Consider the following 14988-nt stretch of genomic DNA (forward strand, 5'->3'; position numbering starts at 1 on the left):
AAATTTGGGGGAAAGCTATCATCCCGAGCAGTATTCAGTGAGGCTACTTAATCATACGAATTACAATGTGCCAGGCAATGTTCCTGATGCTACCAAGACCTTGGTGAATTTTGGAGTCACATGAAGTCTTTACCAACTCTTGGTATATTTTAAGAACAGTTCCAATGATAGAAATAATTATACATTAGGAGAATAGTTGTCAATACAGACAAGTGAAAAGAAAAAAAATAGAGATCTCTCTTTTCAGAGCATAGATGTTTTGATGGATTATCTCCCAATCTTTCTGGATGTTTAAAGGAGAACCACAAACTAAATTAAAAATTATTTCAAAGGAACTAGTTTTGTTTTTTTGATTTTGTTTTTAAGAAAGCAAGGTATTACTTCCTTGTCTCTGACAAAGGAAGCTGAGCGATGAACCCTGAGATTCCAAAGACAACATTCCAGTACAATATCAAAGTTCTTGTTTGTACCCTTAGAATTGCTGTAATAGATCTTGACATTTCTGAATTCTTGTTCTGCTGAAAAGTGCGAGGAAATGGGAGTAGGTGTCTCACATAAACGAGATTATATTAAACTGCCCTATATTGGTAGGTTGGAAATATGCTGATGAAATTAAATTAACAGTATCTTTTTTAATGTTTATTTATTTTTGAGAGAGAGAGAGAGAGAGAGAGAGGCAGAGACGGGCAGAGAGAGAGGGAGACACAGAATCCGAAGAAGGCTCCAGGCTCTGAGCTGTCAGCACAGAGTCTGACACGGGGCTCAAACTCACGAGCCGTGAGATCATGACCTGAGCCGAAGTCGGACGCTCAACTGACTGAGCCACAGAGGCGCCCCAACAGGATCTTGAATAAAAATGAAAAGTACATTTTCTGGCCTATAAAAAAAAGCCCAATTCAGAAATTTGCCTTGGTTTTAAGTTTATGGGCACTCTGACTTATAGAAGGGATATTCAAAAATGATCTCATAATGCTTCATATCAGCACAATTCATGAATCCTTGTGGCAGAAACGTACTTGATTTCCTGATGCCAGTTTTAATTAGTCACGTAAGGGCATCCTGGAAGCTTCATAGTAACAGCCAGAGTCTTTGTAGGTCATGGATCCAAAAGGAGGTCAAACACAGTGCAGACTGACCCTAGCTAGCAGGTTGTTGGAAAGGTCCATGGGTGATTTCTGTTTAAGGATTTACATTTGGCTCCGTGTCCTGGATTGAAGCAGGTGTCCTGATTGAAGTGAGTTCCTGGGATCCCATAAAAAACATCTTCCCCTGCACTCTTATAACCTGGGTCATGCCAGACACTCTCGGGGCTCTTACCTGATTTATAACCACCCAATGGCTCAACGAGCCACCTGTGAATGTGCACAAGTGCTTAAGTGGATCTGGACTTGGCCATACATAGCCCAGGATGAGGAAAGCTTCAAGTAGATAAAGGAAGTTGCTAGCTAACCGCTTCCATGACTCAAAACCTAAGCCATATTAAGAGAAGCCTATTTATCTTCACCACCTGTGCCCTGCAGAGACCACAAAATGATGGAAGAGGATGCACGCATATACCAGAGATGTGAATTTCTTGCAATTCATGTGCCTGAGACATGAATTTCCCTTTCGATTCTCTGTAGGGTTTGTTTCCAAAGACACAACAGAAAATAACAGAGTGATGAATCAGTGCCTGGCAGATCCATAACTCTCAACACAGAGGAATGACTGGTAGTTGGCCAGATGACGGAGGGATTCCTTTTCAAATTACTGCGTTAGCTCAGATCTACAAACAGTTATTAAAAATGCAGAGGAGGAGGTCCCAAATCGCCAGCTTTCAACATTAAGAACTAGAGAACTCATCATCATCCATTTGCTTTCCTAGAAAATATCTCCTTTTGCCATCTATTAATGAAGCACTTACTTGAGTCACTCTGTCTCTGTTATCAGCGTGTCATGATTTTGGCATTTCCTAATTGGTGCCCACCCGTTAAATGGAAATTTCACCTTTTTTGACTTCAATCAGTCAAATGACTGATTTCCTCTACAAATATATACAAACACTCAAACTATGAGTTGAGAGCAGTGCCTTAATGGGATTTCTCACACCACATTCCCGTATGTCACTAAGGAGCCCCATGCTTTATTTCCAGAGTATGCTCTTTGCTCAGTGCAGATAGATGAGTGTAAAAGAAATTTAGCTTACTTCCCTGTCCACAAATTGCGTTGGCTCCCTGCCCCCCCCCACCCCTGCTGGCTTCTCTATTTCCTTGTTTTTGTTATTGTTGTTTTGTTCACCCTAAAGGAAAAGATTCTATTTATTTATTTATTTATTTATTTATTTATTTATTTATTGACAGAGTGAGCAGGGGAGGGGCAGAGAGAGAGGGAGTCAGGATCTGAACCAGGCTCTGCACTCAGAGTGGAGAGCCCGATACAGGGTCGAACTCCTGAACCTTGAGCCAAAGTAGGACGCTTGACCGACTGAGCCACCCAGGTGCCCCTAAAAGAAAGATTATTTCTTTCTTTCACAGATTATTTCATTCTTTCACAGAATAGTGAAAGGCAAGTCTGGGTCTGGGCTCTGAAAACGTATGTGGAAGAAGAAGTTAGCAGGTGTGGTCTTGGTGGCATTAGCATCATAGGGCACCACTGACCAGGCATCACCCAGGCATTGGAGTTCTGGTGTTTTCCATTCCTTTCCTTGCCCCACAACTTAAACTTATTAATGATTAAATGGAAACATCTATCCATCAGGTGAGGTGATGAGGAACCGTCACTTAGGAAGCGTTGGAACATGTAAAGATTCATCTAGAAAAGGCAGTGTCCTGCTGTTGAAATAATTGAACACCACAGGGTGGAAGAAATCAACGTAGGCATCAGATTCCAAAGGGCAGATGTAGATCTCAGAGGCATAAGTTACCAGGAGGTCGAGTTACCAAAAATGTAAAAAATATTCTAGGGAATAGAATTCTAAATATGCCTCTGTTTCATAACGAACATTCATTAATATCATTATGATATATATTCCAGCAGTTTTCCAAACAATATTGATATTTGCTCATAATAGTTAAAAAAAATTTTTTTAATGTTTATTTTTGAGACAGAGACACAAAGCATGAATGGGCGAGGGTCAGAGAGAGGGAGACACAGAATCTGAAGCAGGCTCCAGGCTCCGAGCTGTCAGCACAGAGCCCGATGTGGGGCTCGAACTCACAGACCATGAGATCATGACCTGAGCCGAGGTCAGATGCTCAACCGACTGAGCCACCCAGGCGCCCCAACTCATAATAGTAGTTTTAATGCCTTTCATGCTGTCCGCCACTTAAGACATGTTCAATAAGTACTATTATCCTTATCCCTTCTGTTGTTATTATTAATTCAGAGTTTTCTTGGATATTAATAAAGACTTTGCAGACACAGATCATCTATCACCTACTCACTTCATTATCGTCAGTACTAAGCTTATTCCTGACACGATAGACCCTGAATTAATGCTGGTTCAGTAATAAAAACAAAATAATGAAAGCAACATACTCTTTTTTTGTCTGATGGTTAAATAAATATAAAAAGACACTGGAAAGTATATAGAGAAAGCAGGATATAATTATATTAGGAACCACTGTGAAACAGTCACTAATATTGAGCAATATATTTAGTCCCGACAGAGTTTTCTGTAAATCGAAGCTGGCTTGCACTGTGTATTGAATAATGGAGAGATTCACAAAGATGTCAACTGGGTCCCTCAGGAGGGTCCTGCATATTTCTGTTCTGATGTGTAAGACACCAGGAAACACCCGAATGATTTTTAGAACAGTGCTAGTGCTATGGATGTGTCATTTTAATCTAATAGTATATGCAAATCTTTTTTTTCCTTTAATAAAAATTGGTGTCATATAGAAATATTTCCTCAATTAACTAGATACCTTAGAGCAATGACTATTTGATAAATATATGGATATGGATATTAGTTTACAGTCTCCTTTGGATATGGATGTGCTAGTTTATACACTAGACTAAACTGGGTGTGAGTAAGCTGGCCTACAGACTTGACTGGATATGAACAAGCTAGTGTATAGGCTCCATTGGGTATTGGTAAGCTAATATCTATACATTTTAGTGGATATTTATAAGTTAGTCTATGAACTCCAATCGGTATGAAAAAAACTAGTCTATAGACTTCACTAGGTATAAATAAAGTAGTCTGTAGACTCCATTGAATATGGGGAAGCTAGGCTATAGACTTAACTAGGTATAAGTAAATGAGTCTAAAGACTCGATTGGGTATGGGCAAGCTTGTCTAGAGACTTCAGTGGATACACATAAGCTAGTCTACAGACTCCATTAGAAATGGGTAAGCCCGACTTCACTGGGTGGTGTAAGTAAGGTAGCCTGTGGACTTCTTTTATAAAAATAGATCCATTTAGATGGCAGGGGTGGGAAATGCACAAGTGAACACGACGAAGTGTCAGGATGAGCTAATATTCTTAGGAACAAACACTTGGATTTAAAAAATCAGCAGTGTTTGTGCACTGGGCACAAGCTTGCTTCTGTTTGCCATGTGTTGCGATAATCACCAGGTACAGAATTAAGCAAAAGAGAACAACATTATAACTGGTGCTTTCTCATGGTTAAGGACTCAGAACCGCAAGCTACTGCCTGATGCGAGTAATAATCACAGAAAGGACGGGGCGCCTGGGTGGCTCACCTGGTAAAGCGTCAGACTTCGGCTCAGTTCATGATCTTGTGGTTCATGAGTTCTAGCCCTGCCTCGGGCTCTGTGTTCAAAGCTCAGAGCCTGGAGCCTGCTTCAGATTTTGTCTCCCTCTCTCTTTGCCCCTACCCCACTTGTGCTCTGTCTGTCAAAAATAAATAAAAACGTTTAAAAAAATTAAAAAATATTTAATCACAGAGAAGACAGTTATGTTACTAAAGTGTAATGTGAAGTCTTTTGGCTGATGGAGAAATTTTTCTCAACGGGTGATTGGGTAGAGAATCCTTCTTTGAACTAAGAATGATTAGTTGTGTTGAGGGTTTAGGAAGACCTAAGCAATATAGGACAATCAAATTGTTTAGTTTTTAAAATATCGGTAATAATTTGACCAATACATTTTTTTAATGTTTATTTTTGAGAAAGGGAGACAGAGCACAAGCTGGGGATGGGGAGACAGACAGGGAGACACAGAACCCGAAGCAGGCTCCAGGCTCTGAGCTGTCAGCACAGAGCCCCATGCGGGGCTTGAACTCAAGAACAGCAAGATCATGACCAGAGCCAAAGTTAGGTGTTTAGCTGACTGAGCCGCCCAGGTGTTCCATATATATTTTTTGATAAGCTTATATTTTTTCATTTCTTTACATTTTATTGCATTGAGAACCTCAAAATTGGAACTCTTTTTTGTTTTTAAAGTGGATTTCTTTATTTTGAGAGACAGAGAGTACAAGGCGGGGTAGGGCAGAGAAAGAGAAAGAGAAAGAGAAAGAGAGAGAATCCCAAGCAGGCTCCACAGTGTTAGTGCAGAGCCCGACATGGAGCTCTAACTCAGAACAATGAGATCATGACCTTAGCCAAAATCAAGAGTTGCATGCTTAACCTACTGAGCCACCCACTCACCTCTGATCAATATGTTTCTAATTTTGATAATTATAACTAGATAGCACATAATGAATTCAGTCATTTAAAAGTCACATATTTTGAACTTTTTCTTACATAGGCCACAAACAAATTGTAATAGGTTGAGATTAGTCTTTCATGGTAACATGTCAGTGATACTACTTAGCTCAATTATTTTCGTTTCTCCGTTTCTGTTTTCTCTGACAAACTGCATCAAAGAATATTAGATGTCATAAATGTGAAGAAACTGTTTAAGCATTGTCAGGGTCTAAGGAAAAGTCAGGAAAATCTGACCATTTATTTCCTATGTCACAAATGCTTCCTAGTAATTGTGTTTCTTGGCTAAGTCTGGTTGAAACAACGAGTTATTTATACCCCTGTTGTAGATGAGTGTCATCATGCCATGTTAGACCCCCCAGTTTGTATGTTTTGAGACTTGCTAATTGTGTAAGCAACCAGGCTGCAGAGTCCATATGGATAGGCTATAGGGATAATTCAGACGGTCATGAGTTTGTAATGCAGCTGAACAAAGACTTTGTTTTATATAATGCTATGCCCTGGACTCATTAGTAAACAAATTATTTTTCTATTACCTGCTGCAAAAAGATGGAAGTTGTTTAAAATACAGTATACCTATTATATGTTGAAATTAAAGAGTCTTTTATGGCATTAAAATATCCCACGGATGGAGAGAGTCCAAATCACTGGACTCAATTCACAGCTTCACTGAGCCCTGACAGATCAATTTAATATGTGAACATCATTAACGTCAACATTTCTCGTGCAATTTAAGGCTCCCACCATATAATACAGGGGCAAAGTCAGGGTTTGGACTTGGACAGATAGTTTTAAAAAAAGCTATTAAGATTTAGGAATATGAGAAATTACAGTGGTTAGTAAAGTAATATGAAATATTCTAGAAGATTCTCCATTTTTAAGATACCACACACTAAATATGGAGTGAAATTTACTACAAATCAGGTGGACAGGTTTAGATAATTGTTTCTGAGCTCACATTTGAGATTCACTCTATCTATACTTTATATCTAATATGTATGCAGTACCTATATAGACACAGCTCGTTTCGTCCCCAGTCACCATTCTCTTTCACCATCTCATTTCTTGTCAGGAACAGAGGCTGTCACAGCAACATGGAAATCTGTTAGAGATGGACTGATCTTGCTTTTTAGGCACTTAGCCCTAAAATAACATTCCTTTTGTCTTTTACATATGCCAGAAGAAGAAAATCTATAGCTATTTAGAACCATATGTACGTTCTCAAATACAAAGACAAAAGGCATTCATTTTATGCAAATCAATATAACCATTTCTATCAAGTTTTAAAAACAGCATAATCATTTTTAATATCCAATATTTTCTACTGCAAAGAATAGGTTTTTAAATCATATCACAGGTCTTTGGTCTTGTAATAAAAAATCATAAAAAGATTACATCCACAAAGGATTTGACATTAGGCACTTTAACTGGGTCTGTTAAAAAAAATAATAACGTTAGGGACGCCTGGGTGGCTCGGTTGGTTGGGCGTCCCACTTTGGCTCAGGTCAGGATCTCACAGCTTGTGAGTGTCAAACTCTGGGCTGACAGCTCAGAGCCTGGAGCCTGTTTCAGATTCTTTGTGTCCCTCTCTCTCTGCCCCTGTCCCACTCATGCTCTGTCTCTCTTTCTCCCTCAAAAATAAATAAGCATTAAAAACATTTTTAAATAGTAATAACGTTAGAAATTTCAAATACTTTTGACTTCATCTTACTTGCATTTTAAATGGAAATAAGATTGTATTTAGAAAAGGAGATCAAGTGTAAAAACCATACAACTCACCTCTAGGAAATGTGGAATGATGATTAAGGTATGAATGACTTACATTTGGGAACATGACTTCTCCCAGACTTCATTTCGCCTGGATTTTCTCATTGTTGCATAGTTGTGATATCATTCTTTAGACATTCTTGCACACAAGAGAATTTGAGATCCCTATCACAGAATAATGATTATTCTGTATTTAAAGGTCCATATTTCAGAACACTTTTATTGTGGAACCCTTTTTAGTAGATTGTGCACATTTAATCATGTAGTTAATGAGATTTTTTTTTTTCCCCTTCTGGAATGATGAGACAAATTTTGAGAATTTTTCCCCATGGTGCTTCCCTTTGCCTTTCTTAATAAATGAGATGTCAATAATGAGCGATAGCATTGTTATTAATATGGGTGTGCTGAAGGGAAACCTTTTTGATTTCAGCCAGTCTTAGGGGGAAATTACAGTTCAAGAAGTTCTCAATGAATAAGCAAGAGTCATTGAGCAAAGCCATCCCACACCGATGTCGCATAATCTCCTAGTCAGTAGTGTGAGTTTATGTCTGAATTTTTTTCTGTACATGTTCTGTCACCAGTGGGATCAGAAGGTAACTCAGGGGGCCGCAGAGGGAAATTGTGGATTTCAGGTATGGGAAGTACCCTTGAGATAGGGACTTCTTTTATTTGTTTATCTTTACACTGCCCCACATTTCCAGGTGATACCAATGCCGTTTCTAGCCAAGAATTATAATGACACCACCTTGGTTTTCGTAAAGGTGGGATCTAATTAAAAGGAGATTCATTAAATTGAGAAACTTTGAATTGTTTTCTTTAGTACATGCTCCGTCATAAGTGAAATAATGCTTCATACATGATAGAACCTCTGCTATATATATGTATGTATATATTGCATGCATGTATAAAATAGCACATATATTACACAAGTTATGTATGTTTTGTATATGCATACAGATATTTGTATCTAGATCATGTATATTATATACACAATAATATGTATCATGTTTGAACATGTATATGATATGATTATATATCACAGACTCTGGGTCTGGAGTTCTCTCTTGTCCAGCAAGAGAGCGGACGCAGGATTGAAATGAGATAGAGGCCAATGTCCGGGAAGAGGCAAGAGTCCTGAGTAAGGTTCCTTGCTCCGTTTTTATTAAGATAAGAAGGCTTACAAGCATGATGAGCATGCACAAAGAGACAATGAAACTGTGAACATTAACTCATGGGCCTTGGGAAAATGGGGTTTTTAAGATATGTAGTGTTAGGGATTTGGGTTGCTAGGTGGAAGGTTGTTTACAGCAGACATGAGGCACCAAGTCTGTTTACCTAAACTAGCCTAGGGAACAAGAAAGAGCATCCTACCTCAGGGTCAACAAGGCACCTTTCTTTTGCTAATTAGCTCCACTTAGGGCAACTTCTGCCCTGCTTTACCTATTTACCTATTTGGGTCCTTCCTTCCTGTGAAAGCAGCTTTCTGCTATTGTACTAAGTTGGTCTTAGTTAGGGACGCCTGGGTGTTTCTGTCCTGAATACCTAATCTTGTTTACCTCATTTCTGATGTTTTCATCCTGAGATGTCTTATTTCTATACCTTTGTAGTATACTGGGGGCCTTTGTTTACCTAATCTTGTTTACCTCATCTTTTTACCCAGACTTGTGTGTGAGCATCCTGTGCTTTCTAATTCTTTATGCCTTGTTAACCCATTGGTGCAAGCTCAGGGAATTCCTAAGCTTATTCCCCACAATTGTATATACTGATATGTATATATGCATGATATTGAATTCTACCTACACCAATATTTTAAATTTCCTTTGGTATAATGTTTGTTATACCTATTTCTGTTTAGGCTTTTTTTTTTCATTTTATTTTTCTTCTTTCTATTTCTCTTGATTTCTTTGGGCATTAATTCCAGTATTTTAAGATGTGAGAAGATGTTTGAAATGATAGGATGTTTAAACCTAATCATGTAAAAAGATTCTAACAGTGCTATGGAACTTACTTTTCATAGAATATTGCGAATTTGAATTTGGTTACTTGATCAAGCTCAGTTAAGCCAAGCCATTGTTTCTTTAGAAATGGAAACCTGTTTCCAGATCCATTTCACTCTCTGGACTTAATGGATGAGAATGTGAACTGTTCACTTTATGCTGTACCTGCTTTCACAGCATAAACACAGAAGATACAATATAAAATTATCCACCAGATCTGAGGGTGTCGAAAATTCACAAGGTACCCTTCTTAAATAGCCAGCCATATGGATTCATTGGCAGTTTACATGAAAAGTGTGTATGTTCCCTATAAAGAGTGTTACTTTTCTGTTTTTGTTTTTGCTTTGTTTTGTTGTTTTTACACAGGCAATGCATCTTAACGTATAGCAGAAGAGTTCTCATGCTGTGGGAAGCTTGCGTTTGCAAGATTTTGAAGTAACCGTTACTTTTGTGCAACGCGTGTGATTAAATTCAGCCTTTTCCTTGATTAGATCACCAACAGTTTTCTTTATTCTCTGTAGCTTTTCTAAGAGTAGGGATAAGGGACATCATAAACCTACTGAAATCCTGTTTCTACTGGATGGCTAAAAGTGAGCTTAGGGACTGCGTTGTTAAATCTTTTTTTTTTTCTTTGAAACACACATAGTAATTCGGGCCGTGTTCTTCCCTAGAAACCTTGAAGTAAGGAGTTCTGAAGCTTGAGGCTGCTGGTGACCCCAACCACTGCCTGTTGTGGTGGGTCAGGAGGTCAGGTATCTCAAAGAAGAAACTGGTCTTTCAAGTGTGGTACCCTGTCAGATATTGAGCATTACTTAATAATTACTGAGGCCTCAGGGCGCCTGGGTGGGTCAGTCGGTTGAGCGTCCGACTTTGGCTCAGGTCATGATCTCACAGTTTGTGGGTTCAAGCCCCGCATCAGTCTCTGTGCTCACCTCTTGCTCAGAGCCTGGAGCCTGCTTCAGATTCAATGTCTCCTTCTCTCTCTGCCCCTCCCCCGCTCACGCTTTGTCTCACTCTGTTTCTCAGAAATAAATAAATGTAAAAAATTTTTTTTAATTTTAAAAAATAATTACTGAGGCCTCAGCAATCAGGGGAAGAATGCTTCAAATCGTATATACTATACTTAACGAATTTGTATTGTTGTGTAGGGACTACAGGTCCTGGTCTAAACTTCGGAATACTGATGCCAATGTGGAAGGAAAGGAATACTCTCCGATGAAAAAGTGACGTGTGCATTTGAGAAATTCACCTGCTCTTTTTTCTCCTTCCCATTCCCCAAGTGCTAATAAAAATTGCGATAAATTTTTAGAATAGATTTTTTTCCCTCTTGCTACTGTTATCATCTTTCATAGCAGTGGTATTTCAAATTCTTTTTGAGATTTTTATTACACCTATGGGGGATATGAAGGAAAAAAATAACAATGGGAATTTGTCTGTTTGTTTTCTGAAAACATCAACAGGTTGCTCATGAAAAGGAGTCTTAGTTGTAATAACATTTTACTATGGTACATTATTAGTGGATGATGGCATGAGGTGTTCATTTCTGTCACAGTCAGGAAAACCAATCCCTTGCTGTGCTCTCAATTTAACTTAAACCTTATGATTTCGTGTTTTGAACAAACACCTACTTAATTCCTGGCACTCACTTCCTCCCACTGACAGCAGATGCCTGGTGGCCGTGATTATTAACTCATACAGTGATGGCCAGAGGAAGGCATTAAGTCAAACCTTGGCTTTAGGATAGTGAAAGTCACTTAAAGTGTAGCAACATTTATCCATATTAGTGAAAATAAGTTATATCACAGAGTCACGTAGTTTAGTTTTTTCACAACAACACTGGTTCTTTGTTTTGCCTTTGGTGTGTATGCATGAATCCCTCCTTTGGGAAATACACAGGTTTTGACTTTTTAGTAAACTTAATGAAAGAGGAAGTGAAACACGGAGTGACCTACAGATAGCTGCGATCTGTGCTGAATCGTGGCTGCTCTTTGAGTATTTCTTCTCCGTATACATCTGGGGAAGTTGGCAGCAAAGTCACATTCTGCACAAATGCTTCTTTTGGAACATGCAGTTGTACTGATAGGAGAAATGCAACAGATGCTGGTTCTGACGAGCGCAGAAGACTGGCATCTCATGTGAGGACATCCATGCAAAGTCGGAACGTCAGCCTGCTGCATTAACGTGTTGTTTATATTCCCCTCCAACAAATGGTATATGACAACTTCCTTCACATCTATTCAGTGTCAGGTTTGTGTTGTGATCTTCTGAATGTCAGGGTCAGCCTCACAGCTTCAGGGGAAATAATACCTACAGAAAATGTCTTGTGTGCACATCAAGCCTGTGTCTACACTGAGGGAAAGGGCTGGCATCCTCCCTGGGATCTCTCCATTTGCTCCTTTTCAGTCCTCCCTGTACCTACTTCCTTGTGGCTGGCCAAGGCCAACACCAGCCATCACTGATTCATAGGGCTGACAAGGCTTGGGTTCTTGGGTCTTTACCACTCGATTTTACTTCCTGCCTGTTCTTGCCGCATGTGATGTTGCCCTGTATTTGCAAGGCAAGTGACCTCAGATTCAGTCTTAAGGCTGCAGAATTTTCCAGTGCACACAGCTCTGTTGCCATGTCCGGACAATAGCCATGCCCCGAGAACAGCCACGCCCTCAGAATAATGATGAATCCCAGTCCCCACCTCCTGCCATGCATCTTCTCTTGTTGGGGCTGCAGCTGAAAACCAATATTTGGATCTATGGACTCTTGAGAATGTACCGATGCTGACCTGGAATTGAGCCCACATGCTAATGTCTCCTTGTCCTTTTACACCTAAGTTACTCAAACATCCTGGCTCATCTTTAGCCTGATCAGTCTAAAGAAAGCAGTTTAACGCATGACAGTGAACTCTACAGAGCTTGAAAATTCAAAGTTTAAAGGAGTTATGTCTCATGTTTCAATAAAGGACATCTGTTTAGCCTTACACAGTTAATTGTCGATCAATCAAGGCTTGAAAGTCCTTTGAAACACGTGAGAAGCAATCAATTATATTTATTAAAAGGATCCTTTTAAGGGGCGCCTGGGTGGCTCAGTCGGTTAAGCGTCTGACTTTGGCTCAGGTCTTGATCTCATGGTTGGTGGGTTCGAGCCCCGCGTCGGGCTCTGTGCTGACAGCTGGGAGCCTGGAGCCTGCTTCTGATTCCGTGTCTCCCTCTGCCCCTCCCCTGCTCATGCTCGGTCTCTCTCTGTCTGCCAACAATCAATAAATGTAAAAATAAATAACTAAATAAAAATAAAAGGATCCTTTTAAGATAAAAGTCACTAAAATAGTGTCCAGAATATACACACACATATTTTATTAATGTGACATATTGTGTAGTATTAAATAATAAATAAATATTTGGTAATTATGAATAGAAAAAACCTCTAAAGTTACAGAGGTCCAAAATGTGTGCCTATGAGTAGCACCTGTATTATTAGTGTCAGAAAAGCACACAGTATAAAAATATGCACCAGGGTGATTTGATTTACAGAGTTCGTCACTGTCCATTTCCAGAATGCATTGTCACATTTCTCACTGCTGAGAGGTCCCACTACCACATGGCAGGATGGCAGGATCAATGCTCATCATTAACAAGGGGTGGCCAAAGCCCAGGAGCCAATCCATGTTTGGGGATCCCTTGTTTCCTCCAGAATCCTTCCCCTCCTTTCCTGAATCTCATGAGGCTATGATTCTGTGTCTGGCATTGTGTGTGACTCACTCAGATTCTCCACACATCTTTTCCTGCCTGTTCAATGCTGGTGACATTCCTCAACATTGGACACACTGGTAAAATGATGTTAATACAGTGGGTCTTTCCCACACCCAGCAGGACATCCTGGTTAGCTCCCTATCATTAGAAAAGTCCCCACTGCAAAGCTCTACCCCAGAGGGAATGCAGTCAGATGGCTGAGGAGAATCACAAATCCAAATGTGGGCACAAGGACAGTGTCGCATTTGGGAGTTGGCTGTGGTTTAACTCATCCAATTGTCTCGGTGACCTCCTCCATCCATATTGGCTGTTACCTCTTATTTAGTCAATCTGCACTATCAGTACATTGGCTGAAACGCTCCGGAGAGCATTCCAGGTTTCCGCTCAAAATGTGCTTCCGAATGAGTCTGGGCAGCCCTCTCCTGGAAGAGACAGAAGACCCTCCATTTTGGCTTCAGATCCTGATTCCAATCTTGGCTGTGTGGTCCTCCCGCAAAGAACATTCATGTCTCACTTTCTTTCTCTACAGATTCTACCTTATTTCAGTGTGTTCCTGTGAAATGTGCAGTGAATGTGAAAAGGTTTCCAACACAGAATACCTGCGGGGCTCAGTCGATTAAGCATCCAACTCTTGATTTCGGCTCAGGTCATGATCTCATGGTTTTGGGATTGAGCCCTGCGTCAGGCTCCATGCTGACAGCGTGGAGCCTGCTTGGGATTCTCTCTCTCCCTCTCTCTGTCTCTCTGCCTTTCCCCCAACTGGTGCACGTGCTTACGTACTCTCTCACTCTCCAATTAAATAAGTAAGCATTAATTATTTTTTATCACACATTGGCATGGATCCAGGCATGTTCCTCCAGCTGCTGAGTAGTGAGGAGGTAGCTGCAGAAATTGTGGCTAATGAAAATCTGAAGGTGAACTGAAGAGTGGAAGGTAAATATGTGCTCACCTAGTCAATGGAGCAAAGGTATTCTAGGCTAATGGGTCCCTCTCCTACGTCGAATCTGTCACCCTTCAACTACAACCTAGACCTTCAGAACACTCTCTTGAAACGTGAATCATGCGTTCACTTTTATTGATAACCTCCCCTGAGAAAGGCATCTTGCTATTCATCAAGAGTATCGCTTTTGGGGCACCCACATTGCTCAGTCCAACTCTTCATTTTTGGTTCAGGTCATGGTCTTGCAGTTCATGAGTTCAAGCCTCACATCAGGCTCTGCACTGACAACATGGAATCTGCTTGGGATTCCCTCTCTCTCTCTCTTTCTCCCTCTCCCTCTCCCTCTCCCTCTCCCTCTCCCTCTCCCTCTCCCTCTCCCTGTCCCTCTCTCTTTCTCTTTCTCTCTCAAAGTAAATAAATAAAAACCTTGAAAAACTTTTTAAAAAGTTTTCACGGCATCTCAGTAAATATTAATGACTCACAAATCCCCATCATAGACTTCGGGAATTTACCGATACCCTAAACTTTTTTATATAAGAAAAAATGAAACACAGTATATAATTTCTTTCATTTTCTTCAATGCTTTTTCACTTGATTAAGGTTTACATAGTACTTATATGTCTAAATATTGACTGTAGGTTTTTAGTGACATTTAAACTCTGAATTATCTTTTTGTAAGTAAGTTTCTTTAGGCACATTGGTTTCTATTTTACAGGAAACCCTTATCTTTACATCACAAATAGGAATAATTTTCAAATGTTTATAATTTATAACTTTCAAATGTTACAAGGATGGTTCTAAATTTCAGGTAACCTCTTCCCGAAATTGCAACCACTCATTTAGTCTTTAATGAAAACGGAAAAACCAAAAACAATTGCATTAACGTGTCACTGTGTA

This window comes from Panthera pardus, unplaced genomic scaffold (genome assembly GCF_024362965.1).
Source record: "Panthera pardus isolate Hobbes unplaced genomic scaffold, ASM2436296v1 HiC_scaffold_27, whole genome shotgun sequence".
In the NCBI taxonomy this organism is placed as follows: domain Eukaryota; kingdom Metazoa; phylum Chordata; class Mammalia; order Carnivora; family Felidae; genus Panthera; species Panthera pardus.